Below are 11,733 nucleotides of genomic sequence, written 5' to 3' on the forward strand. Positions count from 1 at the left end.
TCAGGCTTGTGGAAATCCCCTGGCCTCTCTGCTTCCCTGAGAACAGGGAACCAGGACATGTGTCCCGCTCATGTTGACGGGACTTTCATCCCAGCTGTTTGTATATCGGAGTTAAGTAGTGGTGTCCTTTCTGAAGACACAAAGATTTCTTTTTTCTTTTAAGGAGTAATGTGTAAAGACGTAATTCTTCTCAGAGCTGAAAACTTGGGTGAATGCAATGAAATATTTTTCTTAAAAGCAAGAAAAAGACATTTGCTTTTGATTAAAATCTGTTATTACTAACCTCTCTGATGTAAAATTCCTGTTCGGTTTAGAAGCAGTGAAGTGTAATGGAGAGAGAATGAAATGAAAAATCTTCCCTCAATCAGGAAGGGAAATGAGCTCATCTCTGTCTTATGAAAGGTACTTCTTGATGCTAACTCACCTCTACCCTAGGGCTGTCAGGAAAAGCATTGCTGGGTTGAATTTGTATAGTGCTTTGAATTGGTAGTAAGAAAATACTGTTAGAAGCATATCTTGGTTTTAGAAACTTGAAATATTGAAACCTCAACTTATTAAACAAACAGATGGATGGATTTTGGCATGGTGAAGTAATCCACCACATTGAAAAGATGAATATCACAATGCATTTAAATATGATTAGATTTACTGAGTTTTAGCTGAACATTTTAAGTAAACTGTCTATGGCATAAAGCAGTTATAGGACTTTTTAATCTTGTATTGATTAGGATTAGGTTTGGGTTTAAACAAGGTAGACATTTGTTTCTCTCATGTAAAAGTCCAGTGGGTGGTCTGGGGTGACATTGCCTCCCTAATAACAAACACCCAGACTTGTTCATTTATTCATTCATTTAATCAGTCAGTCAGCAAATATTTAGTCAGCACCAACTAGACAGTGACATTACAGAAGTGGAGAAAAAAAAATAGACACAATTCCTTGCCATATCATGGTGTTTACATTTTGTTGATTCACTGTACATGGCCTTGACCTCATGGTCTCATATGGCAACATCTCTGCCTTCTAGCAGGATGGAGGAAAGACTGAAGAAGAAAAGGCAAAGACTACACCTATGTGATCTCTTAAAAAAGGTTATTGGAAGCTGCATGACTCTTTCCCCTACATGCCATGCAATGATTAGTCACATTGTTCCACTTAGCTGCAAGGGAAGCTGGGAAATGTAGTCTTCATTCCATGGTACCACCACATGCCCAGTTAAAGTCTATTATCAAGGAAGACGGGAAGATGAGTAATGATGAGGGACGGGGATCTACCGGTATCTTTCACAAATAAAACTTGTAATTGAAAAGATAATGCACTTAATTCATATAAATATTATTATTTAAACAAGCAACCAGTGGAAAAATTATTTCAGATTCTTTTGTTTTTGTTACTAAATCTTTGAAACCCAGTGTCTACTTTACACTTATATCACTTACATTCTCTCACTCATTCACTCACATCTCATCTCTGTTCAGATCAGTCCCATTGCAAGTGCTCAGTAGCCACATTGGGCTGTGCAGCCCTGGAAGCTGGCAACTTGACATATGGTCCTTGGGCTAGCAGCATTGATAACACTGGGAGCTTATTGTAAATGAAGATTCTTAGACCCCACTCCAGACCTATTAAATTATAATCTTCAATTTAATGAGATCTCCAAGTGCTTGGTATGCACATCTAATCTAATAAAAGAGAAACATGCAAATTGACTGCACCTCTGCTATGCCCAAGCCACACCCACCAGTCAATCAGAGCGACTATATGCAAATTAACCCAACCAAGATGGCGGCTGGAAGCCACGGAGCTGGAGCAAGCAGGAGGCTTGGTTGCCCTGGTGATGGAGGAAGCCAAACTTCCCGCCTGCCCTGGCCGGCTGTGGCCTCCGTTCAAGGCAACAAAGTTTCAATTATAGAAGCTAAATAAATCCCAGATACCTGCTTCCAGCCAGCCTCCACTGGGAGCTTGGGTGGCTGGGGGCTGTGGCCAGCCTGCAAACAGCCACCAGCCCCTCACCCAGACTGGCCAGGCACCCCAGCAGGACCCTCCTCCCTGAAGGGGGTGTGGCCAGCCTGAAAACGGCCCTCAGCCCCTCACCCAGGCTGGCCAGGCACCCCAGCAGGGACCCCCCTTCCTGAAGGGGCTGTGGCCAGCCTGCAAACAGCCTTCAGCCCCTCACCCAGGCTGGCCACACCCTCATGGGGTGAGGGTCCCTGCTGGAGGGCTTGGCCAGCCTGCAAACAGCCATCAGCCCCTCACCCAGGCTGGCCAGGCACCCCAGCAGGAACCCCCTCCCTGAAGGGGGTGTGGCCAGTCTGAAAATGGCCCTCAGCCCCTCACCCAGGCTGGCCAGGCACCCCAGTGGGGACCCCCACCCTGAAGGGGCTGTGGCCAGCCTGCAAACAGCCATCAGCCCCTCACCCAGGCTGGCCAGGCACCCCAGCAGGACCCTCCTCCCTGAAGGGGGTGTGGCCAATCTGAAAACGGCCCTCAGCCCCTCACCCAGGCTGGCCAGGCACCCAAGCGGGACCCCCACCCTGATCCAGGACACCCTTCAGGGCAAACCAGCCAGCCCCCACCCATGCACCAGGCCTCTATCCTATATAATAAAAGGGTAATATGCAAATTGACCCTAACAGCAAAACAACTGGGAATGACTGGTCACTATGACACACACTGACCACCAGGGGGCAGATGCTCAATGCAGGAGTTGCCCCCTGGTGGTCAGTGCACTCCCACAGGGGGAGCTCTGCTCAGTCACAAGCCAGGCTGACGGCTGCCAGTACAGCAGTGGTGGTAGGAGCCTCTCCTGCCTCCTCAGCAGTGCTAAGGATGTCCGACTGCTGCTTAGGCCTGCTCCCCGCTGGCAAGTGGACATCCCCTGAGGGCTCCCGGGCTGCCAGAGGGATGTCTGACTGCCAGCTTAGGCCCAATCCCCTGGGGAGTGGGCCTAAGCCAGCAGGTGGTCATCCCCCGAGGGGTCCCAGACTGCGAGAGGGCACAGGCCGGGCTGAGGGACCCACCCGAGTGCACAAATTTTTGTGCACCGGGCCTCTAGTCTTATATAATAAAAGGCTAATATGCAAATTGTCCCCTCGACCTGGAGTTCCACTGGGAGTTTGACCAGGGGGTGGGGCCGGCTGGCCAACCACGCGTGGCCCCTCCCCCCAGCCAGACCCCACCCATGCACGAATTCGTGCACCTGGCCTCTAGTTAAAGTATAACATGCACTGTCTTATAATTCTTCTTTAGATGAGATTTCCATTAAAATCTAATAAAAAGTCTAAAGAAAAGAGAAGCTACTCCCAGTGAACTCTCTGGAATTAAGTGTGAAAATTTATCAGATCCCATCTTTTTTTGTGGACCCCATTAGATTACTAATGAGACCTTCAGAGAAAGGGCAATTATAAAGAAATTACATTCGAACAAATAAATTAAGTTTAGTTAATTGACCAAGGGAGAGACTTAAAAAACCAAACAACATAAAATTGTTGGAGTATGAGTGGATGTAATTTTCAAGGCTATCCTCCAATGCCATGAACACAGCTTTGAAATACATTGGGTTTGTCTTAAACTTGTTGCCTGATTTTTCAACAGTTTTATTAAAATACAATTCACATACCATACAATTCATCAATTTCAATTGCACAATTCAAAGTTTTGTGTATATTCACGGTTGTGCAACCATCACCATAGTACATTTTAGAACATCATCCCAAAAAGAAATCCTGTACCTATTGGCTGTGACTACCCTTTTCCTACTAGCCCTAGGAAACCACTAGTCCACTTTATATCACTATAGATCTGCCTATTTTGAACATTTCATATAAATGAAAGCATATCATATGTAGTCTTTGGAGACTAGCTTCTTTCACTTAGTCTAATGTTTTCAAGGTTCATTTACATTGTAGCATGTCAGTGCTTTCTTTTATGACTGAATAATATTCCATAGAATGAATATAACACATTTTATTTATCCATTTATAAACTTATAAAGTTTTAATATAGAAGCTAGAAAGAAGGAGAAAGCAGTAAGTAGAAACTCAAGGTAATAACAGCTCCTACAGGGTTCAGAGTCACAGAATCAGAATTGAAAAGAACCTTAGAAATCACTCAGTGCCTGGCTTTCCCTGTGGAAAACCTCAACAGTATGGGGTCAAGCTGAGATGAGGACCCAAGTCCTATGCTGTTCCTGCATCACACACATCTGGGGCCTCATGGCTTCGCTCCAAGGTAGCCATGAAAACAGTAGTCCCTGGTGACAACTGGGAGAGGCACACATCTTTTCATCTCAGTCTTGGTCTCAGCTTTAGAAAACCATGGGGAGTTCAGAGCCCCCAAGCAGATATGGAGCTACTTCCGGAGTACTTTTTGAAGAAACGGTAGTGAGAAGTTTGCCTGATATTCTAGGCCTCTCTCCATTTCACTCGTAGCTACATCTCTTAATCATCAGTGAGAATGTGTTAAAAACCTAGGAATCGAGTGCATCACAGCTGAGATTGACCTCACACCGTCCACTCAAACCGAGGCCCAGGGAGGGAAGAGGACCTGCCCAAGGAGCAGCTGGTGGTGTTTCTACTCCCCGGGACCTTGCTTGCAAACGACAGAAGCCGGTTCTCACCCATGGTGCCACCACCCCAGGATACTCTCCCTCTCCTGGGGACTTTTGACTGACTGCTGCCATCCTAGATTAAATGCTGACAATCTCTGACTTTGTGCTTCCCTCTCAGTTTCAAAAGCTTGGGCATGAGTCCGAGGTGTGGAAAGCGAATTTCACTCTCCTTCGGCCTCCTTCAGGGGAGGCAGGGCCTTATCTCTCACCTATTTTGGGATTCTTCTAAAATAAAAGACTGTTTGGATATTGGGTAATAAAAACAACAACAACAACAACAACAACAACAAAGAAAACAAAACCAAAAGGTGCCCATAACAGTTATAAATGCAGTGTTCTCAAGTGAGAGAACACCAGAGCCGTGCCCCACCCAGCAGTACCAAGGTTGGCCAGTGACTCGGGGAGGCAGCAGATAGGTATTTAAAAAACAGCAAACAACTGAGAACTTCCCAGAGGGAATAGGTTCCATTTTGACTTCTGGGTCCGATGGGGATGAGTCCATGAAGGAGCAAGAGACTAGGTCACACGAGGAGCAGCAGAAATAACAGGCCATTTAACCCAAGAAGAGACAGACGCTGGGGAACACGGAGAGTGCGCTCGCTCCCTGTCGGCAGCACTGGAAGAGCTGTCACGGGGAGAGGTGGTCCAGAGGGCATGGCTAGCACTGAGAAATGGGAGATTAGGAGGAGGCAGACTTCAGGATGATGGGAAGATGTTTCTAGTAATGAGAAGTGCCCACCAAGTAACTAGAGCGATTCAGAGGTGGGGACTCTCCACCCTGGAGGTCTCCAAGCTGGGGCGCAGGAGGGCAGTTGGCAGCCTCTAAGGTTGTACTGTTCGTTACAGTAGCCACTTGCCGCATGTGGCTTTTGGGCACATATGGAAATGATGGTCTTTTTGTTATAGTGGCCCAGTCCAGGGCCACTCCGCGCTCCGAGCGGTGGAAGAGCTGGGTCCTGAAGGCACAGTTTCTTCTCCCAAACTCTCCAGTCAGGCAAATCAACCTCCCCCAGCGGACACGGGCAGTGGGCAGTGTTTCTTCCAAGGCTCCCAGTGTAAGGAGGTGTGTGGGAGAAGGATAAAGAGCTAGGTTTGCCCAGGCTTGAGCCTCCAGAACTTGTCCAGCATCCAGCGTGGGAGATGGAGAGACGGGGGTCAGGAGTTGGACACCTGGTGGGCCTCTGGGCAAGCTACTCAACCTGGGTCAGCTCCATCTGCCCACCGGAGCTGGTAATGCCCACGTGGACACGAGATGTGACTACGCATAGAGGAGCACAGCGCCTCGCTGAGCGCCTGCCAAGTGCTCAACACAGAGCAGCTGTTTGAGTCCTTGACCACAACACTTGGTGTAATAAATACAACATCGTGCAAACTGGGAGTCGGGGCTGGGCTCTTTCCTGTCTCATACCAACCGCTCTGGTATCTGAGTTATAGAATTATGGGATGTCAGAGCCGTTAGAGTTCCCAGATACCATCTCGGGCGTGTGGCAGATTAGGTAACTGGTCTGTGAGAGGGGAAGTGAGGCTGCAGCCAGGAAGAGGGCCGAGCGAGGGTGGTAAGTGACACGTGGAAAGCTCTGCCCCCCCTCTCCCCACCCTTGTCACCACTGCTTCCTAGACCTAGTAATTCAGGAAGGCAGTCTGTCTGACCAAAAGGCAGGAAGTCCGCCCGGGCCCACTCCCATCCTGGTGGCGGCTGGGTTCTATTCTCAGGGCCTCAGGGACCACACATGTAATACAAGCTCAACTGCTCCCGTCAGGGCTGGGGTTGGCCACACTCAGTCTCCTCCTTTGTTGTTTATACTTTCCTCATATTTTATCTCTGCGACAGCCTCAGGTCATCTCAGGTTCCAGTGCGGATATTCCTGCCCCAGCATCTGGAGGAGTTAAGAGGATCTTTCTGTGATTCTTTTTTTTTTTTCTCCCCATTTATTTTTTTTATTCCTTAAGTAAAAATTAAGCTTAATATTTTAATGCAAATCTACTTCAAACTACAAATATTTGATAATAAAAGAATTTATTTTTCTTAAAATATTTTGAAAAACAATCTGTGATGCATTCAAAAGAGCATATATTGTAAAATAACTTTTTATCTTAAAATAGGTGTAATTGAGTCAAAGTTTCACTAGCTGCTAACCAGAAGTGTGATGTATTTATTTGGTTGAATCCTTGCCTCTGTGTATTGGCATTTCTCTAATATCTTTTTCGTATCCACAAAGTGGACAATAATTTGCTGTAGATAAGTCTACCCCTTGGAGACTGATAGGATAAGAAACAAGACTTTTTTACTAGGAGAGAAATGTAGGCAGATGAGGTTAAGTTTGCTCACAGTTCAAGCACACAGTACCAATGCAGAGCAGCTTCAGAGCTGCAGCCAGAGGCCTGACTTCTTCCTTTTCTTTTAAGATTTCTAATTGATTTTTAGAGAGAGAGAGGATGGAAGAGGGAGAGAAAGAGAGAGACATCTATGTGAGAGCAAAACATTGATGGTTGCCTTCTGCACACCCCCCATTGGGGATCCAGCTCGCAACCTGGGCATATGCCCTGATTGGGAATCGAACGAGAAACCTTTCCATGCTCAGGATGAAACCCAACCAACTGAGGCTCACTGGCCAGGGTGAGAGCTGAGTTCTGATCTCAGCTTTGCCGTCACTGAACTAGAGATCTCTGCAAGGCACCTCCCTCTCATCTACCTCTTCTCCAGCCTTGGGGGTGGTCCCAGCTAAGCCCTGTCACTAAGAATGGCCCTGGGATTAAAGGGAAGGCGCTGGCCCGAGTGCCCTGTGCAGTGGTGAGCTGTCAGAGAAGCTCAATGGTGTGGGGGTGGATGTGTGCTTTTGAACCGGGCCCTCCCACATCTAACCATCCACACCTTCTGTCCTGGCTTTAAGTTGGGTGAGGTCTCTCCCCAAGTTATGAGCTCCTAGCTGCTTTCTAGCAGGAAAGAAAATCAGCTTCAATCATGCTAGGTATGCCTTCCACATTGTCCTATCCTCTGACCTCACAGGATTTCTTTGGTGCAAACTTTTGAAATTTACATATTCATATGAGGTTCATCCTACAAGGACAAGCTTTAGCACTGAAAATGCTCTTCCCATCTTGGATTGGCTGTTTGTTCTCATTTATTCCAGGCCCTAAATTTCAACCCTATTTGTGATGTTTGGGTATTTATTTTAAGCAGTCAGCCTGGACTTCATCAAAATGGCAGTCTTTTAGGCAATTCAGTTGTAGGGCTAATGTCTGAGGTTTCAAAGAATGTAAGATTGAAGCCTCTGACCTACGCTCCAGAAGGATAAGGGTTGGCATTAAAAGCTGCCATGTTTATGGGGGATTTTAAGCAAATGGGGCTTCTGCTAAAGCAGCCAAAAGACCCAACAGCTCCAATTCAGTGAGTAGAGAACTCCCTGCTGCTTTCATCACTGGACTCTCCCGCTTCCCCTGGAATGTCTGCTTGCTCCTCGGAGAGCGTTATTGAGCACTTACTGCCTGACCAGTTCTGCGCAAGACTGCACTACATGAGTGCTGGGTCCTTCCCCGGCTTCCTCAGCCATGCCAGCTCCATGCAGGGTTCCCGCAGCCCGGCCTGGCCAGTCACCAGCAGGAAGGCACTGGCATTGGTTTTGCTGCCACGGTCTCAGGCCCTGAAGCTCCTGGAATGAGCTGACTTTTAGCCGTTAACACTCCATGCCCCCCTAGGACTAGAACTCTGTGTGAAACCGGACTCTCTGAGCTGGGGTCCAGGCACCTGGTTAATCTCTTGACACCTTTGCAGATGCTCCCCATGTCTCTAGCTGGGGTTCTGCTCCAGTCAGGATGGCCACCAACTCTCACCTCATAGCCCGACTTAGATGTTGGGAATTGCCACTGTCCTGTTGGCCCTGCACACAGGTAATACCAGTGCAGACGCACACTTCCACATCCTCCTCAATCTGCTTCCATTTGAATGCCTTCTCCCCTGCAGACAAGGGCACCTCCTCAAGTCAGCACTCGGCTAGAAGCCTAAGAATCATCTTAGATCATTCCCTCTCCCTCACCACCATCATCCAATTAAACTTGATTGTTTGTCAAAATCTATCGATTTCTCCCCATTTCCATGGTTGCAACCTTAGCTCAACCCACATGGATCTGCCTTGCTCACCATCACGGTCTCAGCACCCAGCATAGGACCCGTCCATCGGTTGCTCATAGTATTTGTTGGATCAGTGACTGAGAGACTGAGTGAACTGTGGCCCTTCCATGATGATCTCTCTAGTCTCATCACTCCCCTCCCTCCAATGCACTCTACCTGGCACCCACCCTGAGCTCCTTCTGGCTCTCTGTATGCCCACCTCTTCTGGACGCCTTCTCTTATCCTCTGTGGGAGGAGATGGCTCCTTCGTGCCCTGGAGCACCACACACTCAGCCTGTTCCTGTAGAGCACACACCCCATGTCGTTGGCATTGCCTGTTTGCATAGCACCTGTTCTCACTGGACACTAAGTTCCCTGAAGCAGGGCCTGAATCTCACTAATCACTGTACTCCCAGCACTCAGCACATAGGAGGTGCTCCTTAAGCATCTGTTGACTCAATGAAGGTCTCTAAGTGCCTGCTTCTGTGCCTAACCACTTGCCACTGTCACGTCTCCCGCGGTCCCCCACCCTCCATCTGGGTTTGGCAGGGGTCACTTGACTGTGCAGTGCGGTTCCCAAGCCTCGAAACCAGTTTCACATGGAGTCTGTTTCCGGGCATGGGCGTCACTCATTCTGGGTCTCGCCCCACCTTGGGTTACTTGGTACAGAGTGTCCTGGCCTTCTCAGTAGGACGTGCTTTGCTGTTTTCTGACCTCCCAGAGACAACCCAGTGCTGGCACCCTCTTCAGACACTTCCTAACTGGCCTCCTGTGGTATTTTATACCAGGTGATCCCTTCGCCGGGCTGTGAACCCTCCCGGGTGGGGGTGACACCCTCACCCAACCCCACAGCACCCAGAACAAGGGCTTGTTTGTACATAATAGGTTCGCAGGAAAAGGCAGATGTTGGATTGATCATAACTGGGGGGACTCAAGGAGGGGCAGGGCTCTGGGAATTAGGTTGACTGGGAGTAAGTCCTAACGGTGAGGGAGGGAGGAGAAAAGGAGAGCTATTCCTCACCGCGAGTGTGGGTGAAAGAGGAGATGATGTAAAGGGCTGTGGCGGGAATAGCAGGGGAACATGAGTGTAAGAGGGAGGGAGCTGGGTGAGCAGAGTTGCTGGCCTCAGTGCCCTATGAGACAAGCCCCGCCTCCCCCCCCCCCCATGGTGGTGTGAAGGACTGCTACCCTCTTATCAAGGTAAAAATCAAGTCAAAGTGTTTTATGTCCCCCCTAGAGAGGATGTGAACCAAAGGTTAGTCATCGTCGTCGCCACCACCATCCTCCTGCCACTTGTCACGTCTGAGTGCAGCTGCATAGTTTACCTGGGCGTTCACCTTTATTATCTCATTGAGATCATCACAGCTGCTATTGTTTACACGTGTCGTAGTTGAGGACACAGGAGTTCAGAGAGGTTGAAGGACTGACCCAAGGTCACACAGCCATTCTGGGGAGGGAGGGTGTGGATTGAGAAGCTGGCTCTGGAACTGCTCTTAGTGCTGGCGGGGCAGAGCCCACGTCTGTGCTTGTGCGCGTCTCAGTGTGTCCGGCCCATTCTCTCCGTGTGCGCCCGTGTCTGTGGCTTGGGTGTCGGGGGTGAGTGGACAGTGAGTTCCGTGTGTGCCTGTGTAGGTGTGGATGTGTGAAACCGTGCTGGGAGTGTCCTCGGAGTCGGGCGCGTGTGTGAATGTGGCCTGGGCGCGGACACACGCCTGCACGCAGGCTCTCCGCCTCCTGCTCAGATGTCTTGGCTGTGGGTTTGACAACTGAAACCCAGCTGCGCTCTGGCCGGGAAACATCCGCTGTGGAAACCTAGGAGGAGCTGACAGTCCCTAAAGAGGGGTTACACATGCTGCCAGCAAGCGCTCCTGGCCCGCTGCCTAATTCCCTGCAAATGCTCTTTAAATCTGTTTCTAATTTGGACTCTGCCTTCCCCTGCCCCTACCCACCCTCCCCGCTCTCCCAACTTGCCTCAAACCAGAAAATTATGCTGAATAATGGCTGCGGAGGGGGGAGAGTGCTAAAGGTCGCCAGTGGGCTGTCGGAGGGTGTAATAATGTCACATTTTAATTTACGCAGGGAACAGTGCAGGAATCAAAACCAATAAATCCGGGCGGCACTCGCAACTCCAGCCAACGGTAACTCCTGCAGGTCATGCCACTTCCAGGGAAGAAATCACTAACTGTCACACCCACAGCCCACTGTGCTTGAGAAAACCCATGCGTGTGCACAGACGCAGCGCACGGCCTTCTCTGTCTGCGAGGGGACTTGCCTTTGTGCAGACTTGCAGCCTCAGCAAGAATCTCTCCCGTCGTCTGAGTATTACCCAGATGTGCCGCATATGAAGGCTCTAACAAAATATGTCTTCCATATATTTTACGGTCCTGTGAAATACTCAACACCAGGGCGACCCAGCCCCATGGGAAAGTGTATACAAAGCAAAGTGAGAAGAGTTGAAAGCAGAGTTGTGTGTACACATTGATGGCTGCTCTGCAAAGTTTATTTACATGCAAGAAACAGGGAGGGGCCGCGGGGAGCCAGCTGTTGGAACTGTGCTCACGTGGAGGGGTTGGGGGTGTGACTTGAGATACAAATGTTTTAATAATTAATAATTAATGTGAACTTAAAAAGAAAACACGCATGCTTTGAAGGCCGGGGCCTTGTTCTACCCACCACTTACGGTCCCTTGCAGAGCAATGGAGTCCAGAGGTAGGCAGTGTAAAGGTGGTTCTCCCCTGTGCTGTGTGGCCTGGTAGCTGGGACTCTAGGAGCAGGACAAGAAGGTGGTTTTCAGTGTCTGGAGGCCTTTGCAGGGAGGAAGTGGTCATGGTGGGAACCTCGGGCCGTCCCTGGAGCATCCTGAGAGTCTGCAACCGGTGTGTGCTCCAGGGGCTGCCGCGGGGGCCTGGCAGGCTGCCTGTCCCTCGGCTGGCTGTGCAGCCGCAGGAAGGTGGGGCTTGAAGTCCTGGGGGCCACCGCTGAGAAGCCACGAGGCTGTCAAGACTACAGCGCTCACGC

This window comes from Myotis lucifugus, unplaced genomic scaffold (genome assembly GCF_000147115.1).
Source record: "Myotis lucifugus unplaced genomic scaffold, Myoluc2.0 scaffold_14, whole genome shotgun sequence".
NCBI classification, from domain to species: Eukaryota; Metazoa; Chordata; class Mammalia; order Chiroptera; family Vespertilionidae; genus Myotis; species Myotis lucifugus.